This window comes from Falco rusticolus, chromosome 5, assembly GCF_015220075.1.
Source record: "Falco rusticolus isolate bFalRus1 chromosome 5, bFalRus1.pri, whole genome shotgun sequence".
NCBI lineage: Eukaryota > Metazoa > Chordata > Aves > Falconiformes > Falconidae > Falco > Falco rusticolus.
The window spans coordinates 83785810-83798611 of NC_051191.1; positions in this window are offsets into that span (position 1 = coordinate 83785810).

Here is a 12802-nt window from a genome sequence, read left to right on the forward strand (position 1 = left end):
CTGGTTTTGTGACACAAATATTTTGTGGCTTGATGCAAGCTGCAGAAATAGATCCCTGGTGAGCCACCATCCAGTAATGCACGCTCCCTGAGAACAAAGCCGTTGCCTTCCTCAGTGCCAAGTCTGGCTTGGGACTGTGAAGCCAGGAGAGAGATTTATTTGTACCCTCTGCGGCCAGCCCTCAGTATTGCATTGTCAAAAAATATTCAGTTCCCTGCAAGGGCAAAGCAAACAGAAGTGAACACGAACAGTGGAGTACAGGCGCAGGAGGAATTCGGGCACTGGCAGGACTCGGTGAAGGAGGAGCCATGGCTATCTGGCAGCGCAGTGCCAGCACAGGATCTGCCTTCAGGGCCTCTGCTGCTGCAAGGTCACCGCTGACTTCACCCCACAGAATTGTTCCCTAGCTGTTGCATTAGTTCATATCTGAGGAAAAGTGAATGGGATCAACTCACTCAGAGGCTTCTTGAAACAAAAAAATGTTTTACCAATGTGTTTTGGAGTTCATGGACATGATACTCAGTAAGGCCAGAAACGCATCAACACTAAAGTATTCTCTTCATTTCCGTCTCTTCGCAGCAGATATATACAAACATGCAATTGTAAATTAAGCTTTGAGATGCTTAGTCTGAGCTGCAACAAATGGCTTGATTAGCAGCAGTACTCAGTAGCAGTAGTTCCTGGTATAAAATCAGCCATGAGCCACAGAAAGCAGAGACACAAAAAATCAGTCAAAGCAGAAGCAGGGAACTTGCAGTGCAACACTTCCAGGTGTTTCCAGGAAGTTGAATATGCTCTATGAGATGGCTGGAAAATGGAAAGGGGGGGGAAAAAAAAAAAAAAAAAGAAATGCCATTCTGTTGTTCCTCCTAGCCTAATATGAGGAGAGGAATCCCTCTCAAATCTGGCAGCTGGTTTAACCCTAACAAAATCAGGAAGACAAGGTTACCTCACAAATGAATTTTCATGCTTCTAGAACTTGTACAGCCCGTCTATGGGGACCAGACTTCAGAGGATGATGATAACCTCCAGAAGGGTGGTATATCTGGGTGGGAAAATTTTCTTGGCCTTTATGAGCAAACAGCAGTAACCCAGTATGCCTTTAGGTTGCTACATGTCCGTAGCAAGGGTCACATATATGTGTTGGACCTCATATTACTCAGTGTGACCAAAATATTTTCTTCTTTTTTTCCTCCTGTTCTTACGATGTAGTATAATTTAGTTTAGCTTTGCAACTATGTTGTTTTTTCTTTAATCACTATGGAGAGATTGCTAACCAACTTTAGTTGTGTAATTTTATGGCAAAAGGGAAAGAGTCATCTAAAACTTGTGGTAGATGAGGAGACTGTTGTATAGGTAACTATTGAAACAAACTTAGACTCTCCACGTAAGGGAAGTAAATTGAGGTTCAGTGTGCAGTCAGCTGTAACTATAGGGTCAACTATTGTTTGAGACCTCTTAGAAGACTCTAAAGTACCTGTAAGGAGCATGCGTGACATTTATTCAACATAGTACCACCTACTGAATGAGTATGTATGATTTTTCTGAGAAATATAATGCATAAACATATGTGTGGACTACAGAATTTTGCATGAATGAAACATATGGCATGCAGGTCAGGTGGAGTGAGCCCCCGTGTATCCAATGCAATAAAGGAATGCCTGCTTCTTAATTCTATATTGGTGTTAAGGAGTTTTCTTATTCCCATTTTCAGTGACACTGTCAGTTATCTCCCCTTACAGAAGTTGCTTAAGATAATATTAGAGATAAATGTGAAGGTGGTTTGTAATGCTGAGCTGTTGGTAACATCTGAATATATTTCATCCACTCCAACAAATGGATATTTTTTTGAAATAACCACCACCCTCATATGCATACCTCCTGAGCATAAATGCATTTTAGAGGAACATACACAGCAAAGGGCTCACAGAACGGTGGGTGAACATACACTCACTCATAAGTCTTTTAGCCACCAAGTTCCTTAGACCTTCAAAATAATATTCCTTTTGGTGGTAGTAGAGCCATGCTGTATACAGATGACCAGATTCACAGTTTCTTCAGAACACTTTGCAGAGGGACTCCAGGACATACACTAGGTGAGAGAGAGGTGGACAGAGCAACAGGGAGCTAGCTCAATACAGATATCTCCTGGGAATAACAGCCCTGCATGACATGTATTATTACATATGCATGTCATATTTGCATGATATATATGCATGCATACATGCATGACAGTATTACAGTAGTGGCATCTACTGGATGTGCCACCCCTTAACTGACCTCACTGAGCCAGCTTTGTCTTGAGAGAGCAGGCACGTCTTTTGCAATTTTTCTCAAATGTCTTTTGGTTTATCTGACATTCGGAACCCAGGAGGTACATCTGGTCATGCCAACCCCAGCGTCACACTGAACAATTTTACTCAGCATAAAACACAAATTTGAACTGAGACAGAACTTATAGAAACAGAAACATGTGGAAGAAATTAGGAAAGACAGGCAGGTTAGAGAGAAGAAAGAGAAGCCCAGAAGAAGGGAAGTTAAATCAGACACCATAGAAGACAAAAAGTGACAAGGTTTATATCAGCCATAATCCTAATTTGCACATGTCTGAGGATTTTACAGGTACTGAGCTTTCTATTCTCTGGCTGAATGATCTACTGGAAAGAGGTGAGAATCACCTGGTGGGAGTCTGGAAACAAGGGGGAAGGCAAAACTTAGATGTGACTAAAAGCTTGGGGCTCATGCCACAGAGGCTTAGATCTCAGTCTCCGCTTACAAACTGGCTCCTGGACTTAATTTGTAATGGTAAATTTTGTGTTCAAGTGTTCTGCTGCGGGGGTATTTGACAGTGAAAGGAAAATCCACTGTATGTTTGTTTGGATTTAATGGAGTTGTCTCAGTAGATATCTACATTTTTATGGGGGAAAAAAAACCCACTCAGAGCCTTTGGAGGTTTACTCTGTGAACTTTAAATTTTAAAAAGAGCTAAAATGTGTCTCTGTGTGTCTATGAATATATATGTACAAGTACACACTCACACAGATATTTACATATTTGTGTATGCATAATAATGCAATAATGCATATAAAAACAAGTTGTAGATACAGAGATACACATCCTTAGCAGCATATGAGTTTACAACTCTGACCCATAAGCACACCCACCCATGGCCTTTTTATCTCTCCTCATACTTCTACTTTCCTTTCCTCTGCAGGTTACACAGCTGCATCATACTTCACTGAGACTCTCGTTCAGTTTCCATATGTGAAAACTGAAACGTAAGAGGTAAGATAACTGATGAAGCCCTGCTAATGCTGGGTGAGCTTTATGAGTCTGACTCTGAACAATGAAGTGGAATGGCAGCCAGCCACGAGGGTGTGTGGGCTGAGCCCTGACCCAGGCAAGGTGGAGAACAGGTAGTTAGTGGTAAGGACTTACCTGTGTGCTTACCTCAGTAATAATTTTTCTTAGCTAAACAAAACATCCTAATATCCTTGTAATCTAATTTTTTCATATTAATTGGTGAGGCTATATAAATCAGAGAAGCGGATCAAATATATTTCATGGGGAGTCAGTGTGAAAAAAAGAAAAGCTGCAAGTGACCGTATCTGTATTTTGGAATATGATTTTCTACTCTGAGCAGTCTTTCTACAGCCATCTCACACTACTTTGCATCACAGAAGTGCTGTATTTTTATCTTTCTGGTTTTGCCACATTTCTACCTCTTCGCTTCAATGTATGTGCTGCCAAAGCACTTGGCAGAACAATAAATATCCCAAACCCAGTGGACATCCGAGTGTCCATACTCCTTTTGAGAGGCTGAGTCTGGCATACAGTCATCACACAACTGGCATGGTTTTAAATAGCAAGGGGAACAACAAAACCTGGTGGCCTTCACTTGAGAGAAAGCAATGATTCATCTGTTCCTTTTCTATTACTTGTACTGGAGAGAGTGTTCAGAGTAGCTCCAGGAACTTTCAGCACTGAGCTATTGCTCAATGGCAGCCATATGGTTAAGCTCTCCCCAGAATTCACCTGTAATCTGTAGCTCCCATGGGAGGTTGTCCTAGTTTCAACTGGGAGAGAGTTACATTTCTTCTTAGTAGCTGGTGCAGTGCTGTGGTTTGGATTTGGTGTGAGAACAATGTTGATGACACGCTGATATTTTTATATATATTATATATATATATATCCAGTTGTTGCTGGATGATGTTTATCATTATCAATCAAGGACTTTTCAGTTTCTTGGGTCTTGTCAGCAAGAAGACTGGAGGGGCACGGGAAATTGGGAGGGGACATGGCCAGGATGGCTGACCTGAACTAGCCAAAGGGATATTCCATACCATATGACACCATGCTGAGTATATAAACTGGGGGAAGAAGAAGGAAGGGGAGAGACGCTGGGCGTTATGGCGTTTGTCTTCCCAAGTAACCATTAAATGTGATGGAGCCCGGCTTTCCTGGGGATGGCTGAACACCTGCCTGCCCATGGGAAGTAGCAAATGATTTCCCTGTTTTGCTTTGCTTGCATGTGGGGCTTTTGTTTTACCTATTAACCTATCTATCTCAATGTGGATAACTGGCTAGCTGAAAAAGTTCACATAGACATAGTCCAGCTGGCTGGACAAAAATGCACATCGCTCTCAGCTTATCTGAAGTAAAGCAAAAGTTACACAATAACAGGAAGATTGTGGTGGGAAAAGAATGTTGCAGGTGGGAACAGATAACTACAGAAGAGAAACTAGGGGCGGGCTTGGTAGTTAGGCAACTAACCAATAATGAGCTTAACTTTTGTAATATGTATGAGCTGATTATAACAAGGCATAAAAGGTGACTGTAAGGGACAATAAACGAAGTCTGCTGATCACTCATATTGAGTGACTGTGTCTTCCCTCTGTCGCGACATCTCAATCCATGAGTTTCCTCACTTTCACTCTTTTGATCCTCTCTCCCATCCCACTGTTGGGGGTAACGAGTGAGTGACTGCGTGGTGTTTAGTTGCTGTCTGGGGTTAAACCACAACAGAGGTAGAACCTCCACCAAAAGTAGAAAATGTCCCCCAGAACGAGGCATTAGAACTGTTGGGCACCATCAAGGATGGAGTCAATTTTCTTCACAGCAGCCTGTATGGTGCTGTGGTTTAGCCTGGTGACCAAAGAGTGTTGATAACACACCAACTTTTAGCTATTGCTGATCAGCACTTGCACGGTGTCAAGGCTTTCTCTGTTTCTGACTTTGCTCCCAAGTGGGTAGGCTGGGGATGAGCAAGGTGTTGGGAGGGAGCACAGCTGGGGCAACTGACCATAGGGATCTTTCATGTCACCTCACCATATGCTCAACAATAAAACTCAGGGAGATTTTTTCTGAAGTTGCTGTTGCTTGGTCACTGGCTGGTCATCAGTCTGCTGGTGGTGAATGACTGCCTCTGCATCATTTGGGATGTCTTCTCTTTTTTTCCCCTTCACTCATTAAACTGTCTTTATCTTGATGCATGAGTTTTCTCACTTTTGCCCTTGTGATTCTCTCCTCCATCCCATGGGGCAGGGAGAGGGGAGAGCAAGCAGCTGTGTGGTGCTTAGCAGCCTGCCAGGGTTAACCCACCTCACCATCTTATGTCCACAAGTAGGCTAGAAATCCACCCTACTGGGCTATCCACAGGTAAGCTGCTAAAGAGATCTTGTAAGATCTTCAAAAGACTCCAGAGACATGGGGTTGCTCTGCCAGGATCTTCATGATTCAGGCCCTATGTTACTATGTAAGTGGTCTCTCCATCTAACATCCAGCTAACATCCCTTCTCCTGTCACTGGCATGGAGCAGGACTGTGAGATAGGAACCTGTGCGTTTAAGCAGCAGTAAGTTCTTTATGTATTCTTTATAGCAGAGGCAGGACAACCTTCAGGGGACTGTCCATCAGTAGTCTTCACAGTTTTGAACTTGAACAGTCATGGCATGTGGTGCAGATCCAGGGGACACATGGTACAGCTGTGAGATAACCCTTTGAGGGATAAGATTCAAAGAATGCAGCTGAAGCAGTGGGTCCTGGCTACCTTTTTCCAGGTTGAATCTGTTGCGTAGGCCAGTCAGCAGTGCAAGGAGAAGCCGCACCTGCTGCAGTGATAGTTATGGATTGTGTTATTTGCGTCTGAGTAGATCTTAACAGAAGTGAGGGATTAAAAGGTGGGTATGGGGCTAAGCAGTGTTTGTGAGCAGCAGATGCCAGAAGTGGAAAACAAATGAGATCGGAATCAAGATGTATCAGGGAACTGTGAGGGTGGGAGGGCAGACCTTACACCCCAAAATCCACCTGAGCTGTCATGGTTCTCTCAGATGAGTACACCCAACCGTAAATGCTCATCAGATCCAGCTATGAAAGTGGCCTGAAAACAATCTCCAACTACCCAAACAGGCTTGTCCCTGGTGCTATGGATTAGGCATTTGCTGATCAAGATGTTGCTATGGAAAGACCTCACTGTGGGGTAGACCCATAATCCAGATGGTAGTTGTAAGCAGATGGAGTTACGGTACAGTGTCTCAGCAATCTGCCCTGTCACAATTTTCCTGTCTTATGTTAGAGAAGTCATACATGATGCTGACAGAGAAGCCCTGCCAGATCTCACTACTACAGTTAAGACAGATTGCCGATTTGGAGGCTGACACAGTTACTGCTTGTCTTGTAAGACAGGCAGGGCTGCAGGATGAGGAACATACCCATCTGCACGCCCTTTGCCACAGCCTACTGCCCAGTCCACAATCCATCTTCTTTCATCAGAGACACTTAAACTGAGACTCTCTGCCTCCCACCACCATGGCTAAGGTTCAAGGATGAAAGGACTTCATTTGGCAGGAAAACTGCTCTTGGTTTAACCAGATACATGGTAGCAGTGGATGCGGTGTAAACAAGGCGATGCCAGTGCAAAACACTGTGGCTCTGCATCACATCTCTGGGGCTGCAGGTCAGGAAGCAGAGCTGAGCCAGATTCCCAAAGCCACTTTGGGGAGATGAAACTGGCTGCTCCCTGGGTCTTTTCAGAGCTCCGGGATGCCACCAAGTGACCATCCAGCTGCACAGGCGGAGTGGCACATATAGAGCGTGCTGGCATAAGAGCTCTTGATCTGAAGGAAAGAGTCCAGGCCAAAACAGTGATGGAGCTCAAATTCCTTCAGTGCCCGAGAGATCTGAGCCTCAGCAGAGATGCTGTGGGGAGGGAGACAGACAACAGCTAGCAGCAATAGCAGCAACTTTATCCAGTCAGGAAACAAACTGTGAGAAGAGCAGTTGTCATGCTGTGTGACAGGCAGGACACTGGCTTGGGCTGGAGCTGGAGAAGATGCGAGCAAACCAGGTAGACAGAATGGGGTGCTGGAGGAGGCCTTACTCTACATATCATCCATAACCTCTAAATGGATGAGCTTAAGCACAAATTTCAGTCCACAGGAGACTAAAATGTCACATGCCTCAAGCAGGGAACAGAAAGTGCAAAGGGACTAGCAGTGACCATAGAGGTGCTACTTGGGACTGGATTCAGGACCTTCTGTTTCTCTGTACATGCCAGCTACAACATATCCAAGTACAGAACACCATGCTTCAGACCCAGGATCTTTTTCCCAGCCTCATATGCATGTGCCACATGGTTAAATGGCAGTGCTCCAGCCAGCTATGGCAGCAATAGGAGTGTTCTCCTGTTTCATGACTTGGCTTTTTGTTTCTGCCAGTTCAAGAGAGATGATTTCTGATTTCTAAGTTACTATTGAGAAATACTGCTTAGCTGCATCATTGATATTTGGCCTATCAGGTCTTATTTGGTATGTTTGGTTTTGCTATTACATTAGATACAGCATTCTGTATTTCATTTCCTTGTTCTCCCTCCGCACACACCCCCCCTGGGGAGAACCGAACTGAATGTGAGGTCTCTTCTTGCTTACTGTTTGACCACAGACTGTTTTACTAGGCAAATGTGACTCAAAAAGAACAACTTCAAATAAAAATGTCATCACAGTGTTATAGATAAGCAGAATCTAGACAATTGACCAGGTGCCCAGAGCCACTGTTTTGTGTGACCAAGTCACAGCCACTCTTGCCAGACACTGCTAGGATGCTGCAAGGGCCAGCTGCTCCCTAAGGGAAGGGGAGTCCCATCAAGCAAGATAAAGCAGAAAGCAAGGAAGGAGCCTGATAGCCAGGGCCCATTCCAGTGTACCTAAAAAAAGAGAGCAGGGCAGGCCTAGGGCTAGCAGCCAGGATCAACCAGGAGTCCAGATTTTCAAGCAAGTTACAATCATAGAATCATAAAATCATTTAGGTTGGAAAAAAACTTTAAGATCATCGAGTCCAACCATTAACCTAACACTGCCAAGTCTACCACTAAACCATGTCCCCAAGCACCACATCTACACATCTTTTGAATGCCCTGGACAGCCTGTTTCAATGCTTCACCCCTTCAGTGAAGAAATTTTTCCTAATACCCAATCTAAACCTCTCCTGGTGCAATTTAAGGCCATTTCCTCTCGTCCTGTTGCTTGTTATCTGGGAGAGGAGACCAACACTCACCTGCCTGCAACCTCCTTTCAGGCAGCTGTAGGGAGCAATAAGGTCCCCCCTGAGCCTCCTTCTCTCCAGGCTAAACAACTGCAGTTCCCTCAGCTGCTTCACATCAGACTTGTTCTCCCAGCCCTTCACCCGCTTCGTTGCCCTTCTCTGGACAAGCTCCAGCACCTCAAGGTCTTTCATGTTGTCAGGGGCCCAAAACTGAACACGGTATTTGAGGTGCAGCCTCACAAGTGCTGAGTGCAGGGGGAAGATCCCTGCCCTGGTCCTGCTGCCACACTATTTCTGACAGAAGCCAGGATGCTGTTGGCCTTCTTGGCCACCTGGCCACACTGCCGGCTCATGTTCAGCTGGCTGTTAACCAACATCACCAGGTCCTTTTCCCCCAGGCAGCTTTCCAGTCACTCTTCCCCAAGCCTGTAGTGTTGCATGGGGTTGTTGTGACCCAGGTGCAGGACCTGGCACTCCTCCTTGTTGAACCTCATACAATTGGTCTCAGACAATCAGTCCAGCCTGTCCAGATCTCTCTGCAGAGCCTTCCTGCCCTCAAGCAGATCAACAGTCCTGTCCAACTTGGCATTGTCTGGAAATTTCCTGAGGGTGCACTCGATCCCCTTGTCCAGATCATTAATAAAGATGTTAGACAGAACTGGCCCCAGTACTGAGCCCTGGGGAACACCATTGGTGACCGGTCACCAACTGGATGTAACTCCATCCACCCCAACTCTTTGGGCCTGGCCATCGGCCAGTTTTTTAACCAGCGAACAGTACATCCATCTGAGCCATGAGCAGCCAGTTTCTCCAGGAGAATGCTGTGGGAGATAGTGTCAAAGGCCTTACTTACTAAAGTCTAAGTAAATGGCATCCACAGCCTTTCCCTTGTCCACTAAGCAGGTCACCTTGTCATAGAAGGAGATCAGGTTAGTCAAGCAGGACCTGCCTTTCATAAACCCATGCTGACTGACCTTCATCATCTGGTTGTCCTTCTGCACATGCTGTGTGACAGCACGCAAGATGATGTGCTCCATAACCTCCCGCAGCACTGAGGACAGACTGATAGGCTTGTAGTTGCCCAGATTCTCCTTCCTGTCCTTCTTGTAAGTGGGCCTCCCATTTGCTAACCTCCAGTCAGCCGGGACCTCCCCAGCTGGCCAGGACTAATAAATGATTGAAAGTGGTTTGGTGAGCACTTCTGCCAGCTCCCTCAGCACCCTTGGGTGGATCCCGTCCAGCCCCATAGACCTGTGTCTAAGTGGTGTTGCAGGTTGCTGACCATTTCCCCTTCGATTATGCAGGCTCCATCCTGCTCCCTGCACCTGTCTTCCAGCTCAAGGGGCTGGGTACCCGGAGAAGAACTGGTCTTACCATTAAGAACTGAGGCAAAGAAGGCATTAAGTACCTCAGCTTTTTCCTCATCCTTTGTCACTATGTTTCCCCTCACATCCAATGAAAGATGGAGATTCTCCTTAGCACTCCTTTTGTTGCTGATGTACTTATAGAAACATTTTTCTTGTCTCTTATGGCAGTAGCCAGATTAAATTCTAGTTCGGCTTTGGCCCCTCTAATTTTCTCACTGCATAACTTCATGACATACTTGTAGTCCTCCTGAGTTGTCCAACCCTTCTTCCAAAGGTCACAAACTCTCCTGTTTTTCCTGAGTTCCAGCCAAGGCTCTCTGTTCAGCCAGGTTGGTCATCTTCCCTTCCAGCTTGTCTTCCAGCACATGGGGATGGCCTGCTCCTGTGCCTTTAAGGTTTCCTTCCTGAAAAATGTCCAGCCTTCCCGGAAGCCTTTGCATTCAGGACTGCCCCCCAAGGGACTCTCTATCAGTCTCTTAAACAGGCCAAACTCTGCCCTCCAGAAGTTCCAAGGCAGCAGCCCTGCTGATCCCCCTCCTTACTTCCCTGAGAAAGGAAAACTCTTATTTTATGACTGCTGGGCTCAAGACGGTCTCCAGCCCTCACATCACCCACAGCTCCTTTATTCACAAACAACAGGCCCCTCGGGGCACCTTCCCTAGTTGGCTCACTCACCAGCTGTGTCAGGAAGTTACCTTGCACACACTCCAGGAACCTCCTAGACTGTTTCCTCTCTGCTGAACTGTATTTCCAGCAGACATCTGGTAAGTTGAGGTCCCCTGTGAGGAGAAGTGCTAGCAATCATGAGATTTCTCCCAGCTGCTTATAGAATATGTCATCTGTCTCTTCGTCCTGGTTGGGTGATCTATAACAGACTCCCACCATATCTGCCTTGTTGACCTTCCCTCTGATTCTCACCTATAAACACTCAACACTATCATCACCATCATTAAGCTCTAGACGATCAAAATACTCCCCTAATGTCGCAGCACTCTCCAAACTATCAAGCTGCAACAAGGTCTTTTACCATCTCATGCCAACATACTCTTCATGCCAGTCCCTCTGGTGCCTTCTCCTCATCTCTCCTCACCCAGGGTGCGTGTTCTTTCTTCTCTCTGCTTCTTCCTCCTCCCTTCCTTGACTGCTCTCTCTTCCTTGGCTACCAACCACTTAACAGAAGCAGCCACACACCCCCACCCCACCGCCCACCCCTGAAGCCAGCCCAGAGCTGTATATTATCAATGTTAAGTAACTCAGATTCATCCCTCTACACCCTAACACACAGGGCTACCCCACTGCCTCTCCTTCCATGCCTATCCCTTCTGAAGAGTTTATAGCCATCCATTGCAGCACCCCGACTGCACAAGTCATCCCACCATGATGGCAATTATATCATAGTTTTCCAGCTGTGCAATGGCTTCCAGCTCCTCCTGTTTGTTGCCCGTGCTGTGTGCACTGGTGTAGATGCATTTCAGTCGGGCTATTGATCTCACCATCTTTCTGGGGGCAGAAGCCCTAATTCCTACGTAACCATTCTCAGGCATGTCCATGGTTTCTAACACATCTATAACTCTTGTGTCTTTGCTGCCACATGGGCTCCATCACCTACCTCCACTGAGAAAACAGACCAAAGGACCTCACTAGCACACCATCGCTCAAACATTGGCATGCTGCCCCCAGGCTTTTCTCTAGTAAGTCTGATTTTATCCCTTTCTCCCTTCAAATCCAGTTTAAAGCTCTTTCAATGAGCCCTGCTAACTCCTGCACAAAGATCCTTTTCATCCTTTGAGACAAGGGTACCCCGTCTGTTCCCAGCAGGCCTGGTGTTGTGTAGACCAACCCATGATCAAGAAGCCCAACATTCTGCTGGTGACACCAGGCTCAGAGCCAGGTATCAATCTGCTGGCTCTTCCTGTTTCTTCCCTCATCACTCCCTGCAACTGAAAGGATAGAGGAGAACACTACTTGTGCTCCCGATCCCTCAACCAGCTGTCCCTAGGCCCCGAACTCTCTCCCGATTGCCCTTGGACCTCTTCTTGCAACTTCATTGCTGACTACCTGAAAAATCAATAGTGGACAGCAATCTGAGGGCTGTAGCAGGGTGGGAAGCTTCCTCTTCACATCTTTAACCTGGGCCCCAGGGAGGCAGCAGGCTTCCCTAAGAAGTGGGTCCAGTCTGTGTATTGGGCCTTTTGCTCCCTTCAGAAGGGAGTCTCCTATGACAATGGCCCATTTTTTTCATTATGGAAGCAGTTTTCATGCAGGGTGTATGCCGAAATAACCTCAGTGACGCCTCCATGCTAGACGAACCATCATTCTCATTATCGTTCGGTTCCACTTGCAGAGCCTCATACCCGTCATGCAAGGGCACCTGGGCAGGTAGGGCAGTCCCAGAGGAGACGTGCCTGCTGCGCCGAGCAGTGACTTGTCGCCGTTGCCCCCTGTTCCCTACGGCACCACGTTCAGCCATGTGGAGAGAGGACAGGGAACCTCCGTATGACGCGTCCCGTCTGCCCGTCGGGCCTGTCTCAGGGAAGGTAGGGTGTGATTCCAGCAGTCTGTCTCTCTCTCACGCTCCCTGATACTGCTCAGCCTACTCTCCTCCTCCCGGCGCTCTGTCACAAAGCGGAGGAGTCGCTCTCCCTGGGTGCACTCCCACCACTGCACTCCCTGCTGCTGTCCCGTGCGGGCGTAAGAGCAGGGCACAGCCTGCAGCCTGGCACACGGGTGGCTTTGTGCTCCCACTGGAGCTCTGTCCAGGCAGCTGTGTCCATTGTAGTGGGTGCAGAGCCTGCAGAGGCCATGGCTTTCTGCCAGGTGGGTACCATTGCTTCCTCATCAAGCCAGCAGAGCTTCAGCATCCTGCAGTGCAAACTGCCATGCCATGCTCTGGCTCCT